General features: G+C 52.7%; 1 long non-coding RNA gene across 1 annotated transcript in view; it reads left to right on the top strand.

Annotated features, from left to right (window-relative positions):
- LOC114888783 overlaps positions 1 to 13,100 on the top strand; it is an 87,283-nt gene extending 74,183 nt beyond the window's left edge. The window contains exon 3 of the long non-coding RNA XR_003791881.1: positions 8,376 to 13,100. This is a non-coding gene — a long non-coding RNA (uncharacterized LOC114888783). The remainder of the gene's footprint in view (positions 1 to 8,375) is intronic.
- Positions 13,101 to 13,110: the final 10 nt, after the last annotated feature.

Here is a 13,110-nt window from a genome sequence, read left to right on the forward strand (position 1 = left end):
GGCTCTGGTACCTCAGCTGTGCTGGGCAGGAAGGCATGTGGAGATTCTGCTTGCGACTGGAAGGGTTTGTCGGCTGTTTGTAGCACCTCATTTGTTGCCTATAATATTGCCATTGTTTTCCCTCCATCGTTAGCTACAGGGATTCTCATGGAGCCAGTGTTCATTTTATTTTTTTAACTTATTTTTTATGTTTTTATTTTTCTGCCTGCACCGCGAAGGCTTGCGGAATCTCAGTTCCTGGACCAGGGCTTGAACCTGGGCCACGGCAGTGAAAGTGCCAAATCCTAACCACTAGACCACCAGGGAACCCCCCATTTTATTTTTTTAAATATTTATTTATTTGTTTATTTATTCATTTTTGGCTGCGTTGGATCTTCATTGCTGCACAAGGGCTTTTCTCTAGTTGTGGCGAGTGGGGACTACTATTCGTTGCAGTGCGTGGGCTTCTCATTACAGTGGCTTCTCTTGTTGCACAGCACAGGCTCTAGGCATACGGGCTTCAGTAGTTGTGGCTCACGGGCTCTAGAGCGCAGGCTCAGTAGGTGTGGCGCATGGGCTTAGTTGCTCTGCGGCGTGTGGGATCTTCCCAGACCAGGGCTCGAACCCATGTCCCCTCTATTGGCAGGCGGATTCTTAACGACTGTGCCACCAGGGAAGCCCATCCCCATTTTATTTTTAATACCTTCAAATTTTAAAAGCTGGCTAAAGGGATTTCCTCCAAGTTTTATATTTGAGGGTGAAGAGATTTGCCTGTATCTGGCTCAGAGTAGAGCTCCACGGGTTGTTAAAACTGAGCTGAACTTGACTGCTGGACCAACCTGAAATCCCACCTTCCCTCCTGCTGCTCCTTGCTGGGCCTCAGGGGACGAGAGCTCTGTGCAGTTACGGATGTTTGCTGCGGGGGGTTCCTGTGCAGCCCACTTGGATCTTGGTGGGGGGAAGAAGAAGGCAGGGGAAAGGCGATGCAGGGCTGTGGGCCGGTGGGCTGTTCTATGGGGTCGACCCGGACAGAATCGGGGAGGCGCCTTCATGGCTTGGCCTTGTGCACTCTAGGTTAGGTACCTTTTTTTTTTTTTAATTAATTTTTATTGGAGTATAGTTGATTTACAATGTTGTGTTAGTTTCTGCTGTACAGCAAAGTGAATCAGTTATACATATCCATTCTTTTTTAGATTCTATTTCCGTATAGGTCATTACAGAGTACTGAGTAGAGCTCCTGGTGCTGTACGGTAGATCCTTATTAGTTATCTCTTTTATATATAGTACTGTGTGTATATCATAGAATACGTACCTTGATCATTATTTGTGTTGCCCGTTGGGAATAGGGATTTGGGTATTCTTAGTGCCAAAAAAAGAAGGGTGACAGTGAGGTTTCCGGTGAGGTTTGCAGGACTGTGTTCTGAGAGTGAGGATGCGGTGTTTGGTCCCGCAGGGTCGTCTGCACCATCTCGTGGTTGCCACTGAGGCTCTTTCAAGCTGTGTGGGGAACCCTGCAGATGGAGCTGAGGGCTGGCCAGGGTAGCGAGTTTGAAAGGGGAGCAGAGCAGCGGTCTGGTCCCTGCCCAGGGCGGGGCAGAGTCTGCTCCCATGGCCCTGGATGTGTACACGGCCATGGCCCGGGGCAGCGTGGGCCCCAGGGCTTGCCGGCAGGAAGGCAGGGAAGGCAGTGCACACGCACCTCCCGTCTCAGCCCCGTGCCCACTCCCTGTTTTTGTCCACGCAGAGGCCCTGGGGCGGGAGCCCGGAGCACAGGGGAGGAAGGAAGGGAACAAGAATGGGGTCTTGGGGAATCGCATGACACTTACCGTTTCTGACTTTGTGGACCTTTTGTGGATGGGTAGTTTGCTTATTGGAAGAAAGAAGCCCCAGGGCCCTCATCCACCTCAGAGGGCGTTGTCACACATGAAGACCAGGGCCGCCAGGGCGGCCATCTCTATCCTGGGTGTTTGTGGGGGTGGGGCCCGGAAGGGGGTGGGGCCCGGAACTGCGTGGGCAGCGCATCTGCATCTGGCTTGAGGCCCCACCTTCTGATCCCAGCACACCCTTCACACGTCTTCTTTTTCTCCATCTCCTGGTTGTGGTCGACCTGTGTTGAAAATTTGTTCTTGTGATTTTTTTTTTAATTAATTTATTTGGCTGCGTTGGGTCTTCGTTGCTGCGCGTGGGCTTTCACTGGTTGCGGCGAGCGGGGGCTACTCTTCATTGCGGTGCGCGGGCTTCTCATTGTGGTGGCTTCTCTTGTTGCGGAGCACGGGCTCTAGAGTGCGCGGGCTCAGTAGTTATGACTCGCGGGCTCTAGAGCACAGGCTCAGCGGCCATGGCTCACGGGCTTAGTTGCTCCGCGGCATGTGGGATCTTCCGGGAGCAGGGCTCGAATCCGTGTCCCCTGCTTTTGCCAGGTGGATTCTTAACCGCTGCGCCACCAGGGAAGTCCCTGTGCTTGTTAATTTTTTGGACAAGGATTTTTTTTAGATTTTGAATTTTCCTGTTCTTTTGAAAAGTTTACCATCTAGCTCACCACCACCACCCCGCCCCCGTGCCCTTCACCCCCGTGTATTTTCATCTTGGGCAGAGTGGTGACTTATGGAGGAGCCGCACGGGCTGCAGAAGTTGGATGGTGAGGCCCCGCCCCCGTGTTTGGGGGAGGGGGTCTCTGGCAGAGTGTGTGTGAGTTGGGTGCTGGAGCATGTGGAGTTGGGCTTTATTGCAGCCCAGTCTCACACTAGCATCTCAGATACAGTCTTTGGGCTTGAGGCCCATGGAGATAGATGGGTCGGGGGTAGGACAAAGGTTTGCAGCCAAACCTGGGGTGGTACAGCTGGGAATGCTCAACCCTCTTTTGAGCATTTTTTATGGGAAAAGCTATAATCAGGTGTGTAAGCTCATCTAACCTCCTTAAGCTAACACCTCACTTTTCTTTAAAAATCCCTTTTCTTTGTGTTTGAGCCTCCTCTTTTTACCCTGCCCCGCAGGACGTCTCTCAGGCACTCATCATCTAGTGACGGCTGCTCTTCTAGGTCTCTGTGCAGAGGGTCTCTGGGTGGCCCCTGTCTTCACGTGTGACAACGCCCTCTGAGGTGGATGAGGGCCCCGGGGTTTCTTTCTTCCAATAAGCAAACTACCCATTCACAAAAGGTCCACAAAGTCAGAAACGGTAAGTGTCATGCGATTCCCCAAGACCCCATTCTTGTTCCCTTCCTTCCTCCCCTGTGCTCCGGGCTCCCACCCCAGGGCCTCTGCGTGGACAGAAGCAGGGAGTGGGCACGGGGCTGAGACAGGAGGCTCGTGTGCACTGCCTTCCCTGCCTTCCTGCCGGCAAGCCCTGGGGCCCATGCTGCCCCGGGCCATGCGGGAGGGATCCCACTCGGGAACTGGCTGCTGGGTTGCATCTTCCAGGAACCCTGAAGGTCTGTGAGAGGCACGAGAGGCACGGGCTCCCCACATATTTTCACTTACATTCTTTTTCTTCCCCTATGAAACGCAAGAAAGTAGGTGGCATTTTCCACATTTTTATTAAAAGATTCTAGGCCTCGAAGATGTTGAATAGTAGGGTTTTCCAGGTTCCATAGCTGATCAGCGGCAGACTGAGTACGTCCTGGGGTCCTTCTTACACTAAGGCAGGAGATCCCTGTGCTGGCGTCTGACTTGAGGAAAGGGGCAGGAAGTGAATGAAGTGGCGTGCTGGTGTATCACCTCCGGGCGATGGCACTCCCTGGGCCCCACTTTACACTCGTACCATGATTGTGCTGCAGGGGGTATGGGGGGGTGTGGTGGGTGGGTGAGTGTGGGTTTATGGTGGACTGTGTGCGGCGGGGTGTATGTGTGGCACTGGCGTGTGTGGGGTGGGGTGGGGGGTCGCCTCCGGCCATCACCCAGTGCTCGGCTCCGGGGCAGAGGTCATGTGCTTGAACTGTGCCGGGTGCAGGGCGAGGCCTGGGCACAGTACAGACAGGACTGGGTCCACTGCTCTAGGTCGACAGCAGAGCCTGTTTTCTAGATTCCTCGCACCTGACATCCTTGTCCTTTTCTTGTCCAAGGAAGAAGTTGCTGTTCTGTTCACTCTCGACCCTTTCACACTTTTTCCTGAGACTTAAGTGAACTGCGGTCTGTGTCCTGAGGGCAGTGGCCTCAGAGGAGTCGTGGGGCCTGCATCCCCCGGAGAAGGTGGCCAGTAGAGGCTTGCCAGCTGGTGACCACTCGGGGCTGCTTGGCCACCAGTGTGTGAGGCCCGGCGCCTTGGCAGTGGGGTGGCCGGGAAAGGACAGCCACAACTCCCACGCCGCTGTTGGTGCCCTCGTTTGTGACCTGATAAGTTGTCAGCTCGGCGGAAGATGGAGTTGTGTAGTATGCACAAAGGATACGGGCTTGGTGCTCTCGTGCTGCCCGGTGGCCCAGACGCTGGCGAGGCGGACACTGCCGCCCTTGGGGTTGGGGCAGGAGTGGGGCTGTTGCTGGCGGGCAGGCTTGCTGGTCTCCCAGGGAGCTCTGAGAGACGTGGAGGCCTGTCTTCAAGGAAGGCTCTGTCCTTCTTCTCCATCCAGGCAGACTCTCCGCCTGGGGACTCCGCGCCTGCTCTCCTTGTCTGTTCTGTCCGCCAGGCCCCCCGCGCCGGGGCGCATCTGTCTCCGTCTCTGCAGCTGTCCTCTTACCATGGCTCATGTGGCACCTTAGCCCCTCGGCTTCTTCTGGGCACTGCGAACCTTCACTTCTCCAGGACCACCTGCAAGTGCTTATGGCCTGGGCCTTCTGGACTGGGGCCCCTCCCCGCAGGGAGTACCAGTGTGACGTGTGTGTAGCCTGGGGACATTTCTGCTTGGTGCTCAGAGTGGGCACGAACGTGTGTGCCTGGAGCCCATCACGCGGGAACTGCAGCCCAGAGCACCTGGTCTTGAAGGGTGTCCTGCTCACAGCGTTCACCCCTCCCGTGCTTTAGAGTCAGGAAACGGGAAGCAAAGTGCATGACTGGGGTCAGGACCTTGGCGATTGTCTGGCTGAAGTTTTGCTGGAGATCCGTAGAGGTTCACTGTGGTGCATCCTGTGCATCGAACAGTCCTGGGAGATCATGTGAGGAATTTGAGCCCTGGGTGTGGGCTCTGTGTGGGTCCTGAGGACTCTCTGGAGTTCCAGTAGTGCATTTCCTGATAAGGAACTCAGGGCAGCCTGGCCTTGGACGTAATCAAGTCTGTACTCGGGAAGCTGCTTGGAAAGTCACTGCGTGAGGACAGGCTCCTGCCAAGGGCTGTTTTGCAAGTGTGTGCTACAAAATATTTTCTCTTCCCCTTATTACTTAAGTAGGGCACCTGTCATAAGCTAGTGAAAGTTATTTGAGAGCACAGATTCTGGCGGGAAGAACTTCTCTGAAACTCATTTAGAAATAGCCATAGAGAAGTATTAAATGAGAGCGTTTTTCCCAGCAGCCTCACCAGGCCTACCGGTGGGTGGTCGTGCCCGAGAGCCTGTGACAGTGGCCTCGGGCTGTGGTCTTAACCGTGACCCTGGGCTGGTGTGTGGAGAGGAGAGACTGTGAGATGTTTCTTTTTGGAAGTTCGATTTCCGTTTTATTTAAAACAACAAACTGTGTTTATGGTGTGTGGTTTCCACTCGGTGGCTCACGACTTCGGTTCTCCCTCCCAGTGGGCCCGTGGGCAGGCGTTGGCGGTGCGAGCACAGGGCGGCTGTTGGTGGGCTGCGCTTTGAGGAGTGCATCTCCACAGGGCTGCACAGAGTCTTGGGTCCTAGGACAGCCCCGCGAGGTTGGGAGAGGGGCGCTGGCTTGGCTTTTGTTCTCTGGAAGCGCTCCCCAGGGAAGGGTTTGGTGACCACCCCGGACTGAGGCTCAGCGGCTCAGGACTGCTGCCATTCGCTTCCCTGTCACCCAGACCCTTCGAGCTGAGGCTGCGGTTTCTGCAGGACACTAGGAGGACAGCGTAGTGTTTTGTGACTATTAACGTTTGCATGGGAGGCTGCGGGGAGGGACCACACCCGTGGGCACGGGGTCAGCCTGGCGGAGCGCATGCTCGGTCCCAGAGGCCATGCGCCGTTAGATATGGCAGGACGGACAGGCTCTGAGACCGGCCAGGTGGTGGGCTGAGCTGACCCGGCAGACATTTTTCCTGTCTGCGGTCTCATGCGGAAGGGTTGAGGGCTCCGCCTCTCAGCGTGGGGTTGCCTCGAGGTGCTTGACCTGGGAGGATGATGGCCCTTGAGCATGTGCCACGCAGGGATCCGCGTGGCCTGAGGGGCAGGTCCCCCCCTTCAGGTGCCCGTTCACGGCCGTCGGGGGTCTTCTCGGCCGGTGCCCAGTCACAGAGGCTCAGCTGAGAGTTGCTGGGGGTTTAGTAGGGAGCGAGCAGGACCCTCAGTGGGCCTCCCCCTTCCCTGACGCCGCTCCCATCCCTCTCCAGGGGCGCCGTCTGGGCCGCCCTTGGCCTCATATCTCTCGAGGCTCCTTTCTCACGTGCTGGGGCCTGGGGCCTTTGGAGTTTGCTCAGGCTGTTCCCAGTTGTTATGCGTTTACAACAACAAATAAGTTTTTGGCTACTGTTGGGAGGTTGGGGGTGGGTGGAGTCTGGGGCAGAAGGAGGACTTGGGGTTTGCGGGAGCAGAACTGCTCCCAGTAAGAGCCCTGTCTTTTCACCAAACAGCTGACACACTCCCCTGCACACACCTGCCTGTCAGTTGACAGCAGCCTCGCTCTCGGGCTGTGTTGCACTCTGAGGTTGCAGGGAAACTACTGTCAACAAGAGAACCCCACCTTTTCTACAAAGAGTGGATTAAAGTGTAGGTTGCCGAACATAATTGTACACGACGTTGCTTTCTTTTGTTGAAAGGGTAGTTTCTTAGTGCAGTGAAGTGTAGAAATCTTTTCTTATTCTAAGAGTTACGCTATTCGGTGTCTTAGAGAAAAGTTAGGGCTCCCATGATTCAAGTAGTTCGTGCACATTAACCAAAACTCAGTGTATCAGTTTGCTGGGGCGGCCGTAACAAACCCACAGAGCGGGGGCCTCAGACCACAGAGACAGACTCCTCCACAGCCCCGGAGGCCAGAAGTCCGAGACCGAGGTGCCGGCCGGGCTGGTCCCTGCCGGGGCTGAGGGAGAATCTGCCCCAGGCCTCTCCCAGCTGCTGCATTTGCTGGCGCCTCTGATGTTCTGTGGATCGCGGAAGCGTCACCCCCTTCTCTGCTTCCATCTTCACGTGTGCGTGTCTGTGTCTGTGTCCAAATTTCCCCTTTTTATAAGGGCACCAGTCGTACTGGGTGAGGACCCACCCTGATGATCCCGACAACATCCGCAAAGACCCTGTTTCCAGATAAGGCCGCATTCTGAGGTACTTGGGGGTTACGATCCCAAAATAACCTTTTTTTGGGGGGACACAATTTAGATAATAACACTTACCAGTAAATAAAGTTAAATATAAAGAATAAAATAAAAATCATGTGTAATCCTATCCCTCAAAGATAAACATACAAATTAAAAATTGTGAATATGTTACATTTCACAAAACAGGGATCAGATTGTATATAAACTTTCGTGTTCTGCACTTTAAAACTTAGCATTAACTTCCGATGACGTGAAACTTCAAACTGTGACTTTTAGTGACTACATAGTCTAGAGAGCAGTGTATATAATGTGCCTGATGAAGTTATGATTTTCACGTTTTCTGGAAAAGGGGCCTTGTCCCCTTGCACACTGTCCGCCCTCACACAGCTGGGGGTCCTGCTGAGTGGAGCCTGGGGACTGGGTGGGGAGCAGGTGAGGTGGAAGGGGCCTCAGGAGGTGGGAGACTGGGCTGGGGGTTGGCGGCCCAGCCTGATGTGGCCGCCTTTGTTACATAAACCAGGCGCTCTGTCCCTGGGAACCTCCCGGCCCAGCATGGTGAGCTTGTGGCAGTTCAGTCACCTTTTTTATTAAGCAGACTTTATTTTTTAGATCAGGTTTAGGCTCACAGCAGAATCAAGCAGCAGGGTACAGAGATTTCCCATATACACTCCACCCCCACCCACCCAACCCGGCGGAGTGGTTGATCTGTTGAAAGCAGTGAACCCGCACAGACATGGTGTCACCCAGAGTCCACGGTCTGCATTCTGCTTCCCTCTCGGTGCTGTCGGTCCTGTGGGTTTGGACGAGTGTGTGATGATGCGTCTCTGCCATCACAGCCTCACACAGACTCGTCTCACTGCCCTGAAACCCTCTCCCTCCACCTGTTCACCCTTCCATCTCTTCACTGTCTCCACAGTTTTGCCTTTTCCAGAATATCATGTGGTTGGGCTCGTACCGCCTTTTCAGATGGGCTCCTTTCACATAGGAATGTGCATTTAAGGTGCCTCCGTGTCTTTTCATGGCTTGATAGCTCATTTCTCTTTTTTTTTTTAGCGCTGAATAATAGTCCATCGTCTGGATGTCCCACAGTTTATTTATCCATTCACCTACTGAAGGGCATCTTGGATCACTTTTAATTGTCTCTCTGGTCTTCTCTGATGGGAAGTAGACAGTAAACAAAGCCAGCTGCTGACCTCTGACCTCTCTGTGAATTGCCTGGAAGAGGGGGTGTTGCCGCCCGGATGCTTGTGCCGTGTTGTCCCCCAGTTCCGAGAGCCCTGGACTGTGCAGGACGTTGCTCCAGAACGATGCAGCCTTCTGTTCAGGGAGCACCTGAAACACTTCGCGTGGAAACCATCCCCACAGCGGTGACACTCTGCGGAGTTGGTGATGGGCGGCAGGGAGAAGGATGGCCTCGGGCTGTGGTCTCCTGGGGTCCGAGGGTGTGCACCCCAGTCCAGAGGCGGTACAAGGCCCTCGCTGGGCTCCTTGGGAAGTCTGTGTGCCCGTCCAGCCAATGTGCCTTTGCCCACACCACTTAATTTTCCTTTCAGAGACAAGACCAGTAATTCTTAACCTGGGCTTAGAACACGTAGAGTGTCATGGGGTCTGTAGCTATTTCAGAATGCCGCCAAATTCTCCAAATGCAACCCACACACTGCATTTTTGAGAGTGAGCTCTGCCCCTGGACTCAGCAGTAGGATTGACGCTCAGGGCCCTGAGCCACGTTCTGAAGCAGAGCCCCGCCCGGAGGTTCTGGTAGCCAGCTTGGGGGCTGCTTGGACCTGGACCCGGTCTGTTCACCCCTGTGCTGCAGCCTCACCGCTAGGCCTTCATTTCCCCATCTGTAAATGACATGATTTTGGATCCTTTTCATCTTGACATTCAGAGGATAGTACTGGGTCAGGGTCTACAAAAGATTGCTGTAAAATCTGGAATAGTGCATCTTATTCTTGCCGAGCAAAAAGGACCAAGTCCCAGTCATGCCCCAGCCCGGGGCGCATGGGCCCCGCGTGTCGGTGTCCGCGTCCTGCAGCCGGCGGGCACTCTCTGCTGGCCTCCACGAGTCTCCAGTGGAGCTGAATGGACAGACAGGCCCACCAGGCGGGCCGGGCCCTCCCCCCTGCTCCAGTCTCCTCTGTGCTCCTGCTGTGGGACCACGCGGCCCTGGGCGTCGGCTGCCACCAGGGAGACAGACAGAAAGCCAGTGCTTCTTTGAGAGAAATGCTCAGATTTGTATATGTTCATCTTTTCTCTCTTCTCATCTAGTTGACGGTGATCATGGTGGGATCCAGGGAGTGGGGCACACGGAATAAAGGGTCTTGTCGTGGGTGAGGTCTTGGCGGGGTCTGTGATAGAGCGGGGGCCTGGAGTAGCTGTCTCTCCTGCACGCCCATGTTCCTGGGCCCTGTCATCTCAGGAACTCCTCATGTTGTAAACACGGAGGGGCCCAGAAAACTTCTGTCTGTATAGGGGCATCTGTCAATAAAATGCTTATTTACTAATTTCATTTAAAAGTAGGAGGAATAAACCCACTGCATGTTACTCTAAATCACTGTACTTTGCAAAATGAAAAACTGTCATATGTTGCTTTGGTTAAAGTATACCCCCCCCAAAAAATGTAGTTGGAATAGGGAAGAATATTTGAATAGCTTTATTTTTTTGGGGCCCCACCACGCAACTTGCGGGACCTTAGTTCCCTGACCAGGGGTTGAACCCAGGCACCGGCAGTGAAAGCGCCAAGTCCTAACCACTGGATGGCCAGGGAAGTCCCTTCAATAGCTTTTTGATATAATTTTGGAGGTTTTATTTGATATGACACTGAAACCCAACAAATGGTCATGTGGTGATGGTCACTGGCAGTGTGCGTCCTCCATTGGGTCACACGTGTTTCTTCTCAGCTGTATTCGACCCACTGGTCTTTCTTGCACTGTAACTGGACCTTTTACCTGTGTTGGATTTTGCAGCATTGTGCATTGACAGTTGGTCAACTGTGGTTTGCTCAGTTATTTCCGTCTTCCACATGCTGATGTATTTTATTTTGTTACTTTTGTTTCTGTTACCACCAGTCTCATCAGAAGAGCCTTTAAGCCATCAAAAGCTATCTGCTCATGGCGTTTTCCAAAATTCTAATATTTGACCAAATGCTTGAATTTTAGCCTTGGCAATAAAACAGGTCAGGTGCTGGGACTTCCCTGGCGGTCCAGTGGTTAGGACTCTGAGCTTCCGGTGCTGAGGGCCTGGGTTTGATCCCTCGTTGGGGAACTAAGGTTCCGCATGCTGCACGTCGTGGCCAAAGATCAATAAATTAGGTCAGGTGTTTTCCTTGAAGTGGCAGTCTCATTTTGTTCATTCTCTAGAAACACTCTGCCAAATACCCTCGTTTGTAGAGTTTGTATATCAGTCATTCTTCCATATAAAAATGCTTTTGCTGGAGACAGCTGTTATTTGGTACACAGCAGAAATGCTTCATGTACATTTCACATTTTGTTACATAGAATATGAAAAAGACAAGTACGGAAAGGCTTGGTGTTTAATGAAATTAGTAATTCATTAATTAGTGGTTCATCGTGAAGGTTCTTAAGCAAATTGGGCCATCACCTTTGCATCATGAGTGCAAATACCACCCCAGCTAAAAAGGCAGTGTTGCTATGAAAAAAGTTTGAAAAGGGCTGCAGGAATTCCTAAGGGTCCTTGGACCACATTTTGTAAACAGCTGTACTAAGCTCTTCAGCATGTATGAGAAATCGTAGTTGAACAAATCAAGTCAGTCTGCATGCTTATCGGTTTCTCAAAATTCCACAGCCTTAGGAGAATCCGATGGTGTCCATGACCTCTCACTAGTGCGTAAGCTCACGAGTTCGTGTGCATTTTCAGAGGGCTCCTGATTTGGTGGACCCTTGGTAGTAAGCACCCCTCCTGTAGTTCTCACAGAAATGTGAACATTGCGGCCCCCCCTCCCCCGTTTAAAGTAGGTCTGTGCATGTCTTCTGGCGCATGCTCACAGACTCAGCACACATCCTCAGCTGTGTGTCGGTGCTCTAAGCTGCTTCCCCTTCCTCTGATTTCCTCTTCCGGAGCAGACCAGCGGCAGAAGGCAGTGCTGTGCGGCCAGGCTTCCTGTGTGCCAGCTGCTCTTGGGGGTGTGGACTCTGCTCCCAGGACAGGTTGCTGGGCGAGGTCCAGCCCACTCCTCTGGCAGCACACAGCCCTTCCCTGGGCCTCATCCAGTTTCCTTGCGTAATTCTTCCTGCTGAGACGCTGCCTCCAAACTGATGGTGCATCTCGTAGTTTTAGACCCTGATTCTCTTGGATCATTTGAGCCATGTAGCTTCCTCTTGGGTCACTTTGGTTTTGTCTTCTGTAGTTCAGCCTGGTCACTTGATCTAAAAATCTGTCTTTGTTTTTCCAAATTTTGCAGACCTTTTAAGATGATCTGGATTGCAATGACTCGAAATATATCGATCGGTACACATTTGCTGGTTTGGAGAACTTTTTAAAGTTATGGAGTTCTGTATACTCAACTTTTATTAGTCTTCTAAAAAATTGCTGTCTCTGAATTGACTATGAAGGGACCTTGAGACTGACGTTCTAATAATGCTGGGGCCGATCTGCTTTAATTGGAAGTGAGGACGCTGGGCCTTTCCCCAATAACTCAGTAACCTCCTGGATGTAACTCTGCAGGCCGTTTACTATGAAACTCTGATGTACAACCCGGTAAGCATCTTTAATGAAGTTCTTTATCATAAAACATGACTTCTGTATGTGAAAGTGATCTTTTTCAGGTTTTATTGAGATGAGGAGGGGAAAATACTCCTGTCTGTCAGAGAGATTTTTGTATCGGGAGGCGTCTCCTGATTATTGAGAGGAGTACAGCAAGCTTGGTGGAGTCGAGGCCCTTTGTGTCCAGGGACGCGGAAGCCAGTTGGACTGTAGTCTGAGAGCGCGCCTGCGCTGGGGACAGCCGGGCCGGGAGCGCCTCACCGCACGCGGGCCCTGCCCGGCGCTTTGTGCTCTGGACTGGCTCCTGCTCTGTGGGCTGTGGCTTTGCTGAATCTGTGTGACCACAGCTGTGTGTCAGGACCCACTGCCACTTTTGACACATTGTGGTTGGAGCTTCCCTTATTTTTGGCCCTCAGAATTAAATCAGTCTGTGCCATAACTTTCTTGGTGATTCTTTTCTGGCATAAACTTCAAACTTATGCAAATCAGAATGGTACTTCTCACTGACGTATTTCCTTTTATTTAGTAAATATTTAGCGTCTGTATGTGCAAGATGCCATGTTAACACTCAGCTGGATTTCCAGCATGAAGAGTAATGGCCTAGCTGGACTGCTTACTGCCCATCAGCACTGGGCCAGCTGCTCCCCCTTTTAATCCGGAAAGGCCCCCTGTGGTGGGCATTCTCGCTTTGCCTGCAGAAGGAAGGTGGAGTCTCGTGTGTGCGTGGGACTCTAGCGACTCCAGCGGGTGCTCTTCCATGAGGCTGTGTCGTCACCTGTGAGCACGAGTGAATCTCAAGGCATTTGAGTCTCGCAGAAAGATGTCAGACGCACAGAGAGACCCCCTAGAGGCACGTGTGGGAAGGGGGAGACTGTTTCTCCTGTGGCTCGAGCTTGCCCAAAGCTCCACTGAGGAGGTAGCTTTGGGTGGGCTTTGAGTAATAAGTATAATTAGAACAAATGGCTGTCGTGTTTAAAACAGGGCTTTCGGGTGAAAGAATCAGAGTGAGTCTGGAGCTGCGAGTCCAGTGTGTCTCAAGGTTGGGGTGCAGGTGAGGTTGGGCCAC

The sequence above is a fragment of the Monodon monoceros genome, unplaced genomic scaffold (assembly GCF_005190385.1).
Source record: "Monodon monoceros isolate NGI ecotype Baffin Bay Population unplaced genomic scaffold, NGI_Narwhal_1 Super_Scaffold_10, whole genome shotgun sequence".
In the NCBI taxonomy this organism is placed as follows: domain Eukaryota; kingdom Metazoa; phylum Chordata; class Mammalia; order Artiodactyla; family Monodontidae; genus Monodon; species Monodon monoceros.